Below are 566 nucleotides of genomic sequence, written 5' to 3'. Positions count from 1 at the left end.
TAGGTATCGGCATCATTGTATTATCTCTCATCTCTCACAGTTTTCACAGCCGCTCTCTTTCAATTTTCATTAGCTCTATTGTTCTAACTTATCTAACTCTGAACTCCATTCAATCTTTTTTTTCTTTTTTCATATTTGATATTGATGTATTTGGTAGTGGCTACATGTACCAAGAGAAGGGTGAGAAACTTTGATCAATACCCTTGTTCTTGAATTTGCCAAAGTGGCTGTAGCTAAATCAAACATCTTTGAGAAGTTAACTGGCCGGTTGTTGTGAGATCTCTTTGATTTCTCTCTGTCAACTAATCTGCTTACCGAACTTCTCACACTTTTTTTCTTCTTAAAGCCAAAAAATTAAAAAAAAAAAAAATTGTGGGGTTGAAAGAGAAGGGAGAGAAGATGGAAATGGCATAGGATTTAGCCATTTTGAGAGACCCTTCTCAAAGATCAACCATTACAGAGTCACCTTCCAGGCAAGCTGCTTTGATTTCCAGCAGCTTGCGTCTATCGGTGCCTATATACACTATAAAATCTTCTTCAGCGTTTTACAACCTTTTTTTTTTTTT

At 36.0% G+C, this 566-nt stretch overlaps 1 non-coding gene across 1 annotated transcript; it reads left to right on the top strand.

Annotated features, from left to right (window-relative positions):
* Positions 1 to 224: 224 nt before the first annotated feature.
* Positions 225 to 331, top strand: LOC126732033 (small nucleolar RNA snoR109). The gene has a single exon (XR_007659219.1). It is a non-coding gene; the product is annotated as a small nucleolar RNA snoR109 (small nucleolar RNA).
* Positions 332 to 566: the final 235 nt, after the last annotated feature.

Source organism: Quercus robur, chromosome 5, assembly GCF_932294415.1.
Source record: "Quercus robur chromosome 5, dhQueRobu3.1, whole genome shotgun sequence".
NCBI lineage: Eukaryota > Viridiplantae > Streptophyta > Magnoliopsida > Fagales > Fagaceae > Quercus > Quercus robur.
This window is presented reverse-complemented; position numbering and strand designations above follow the sequence as displayed.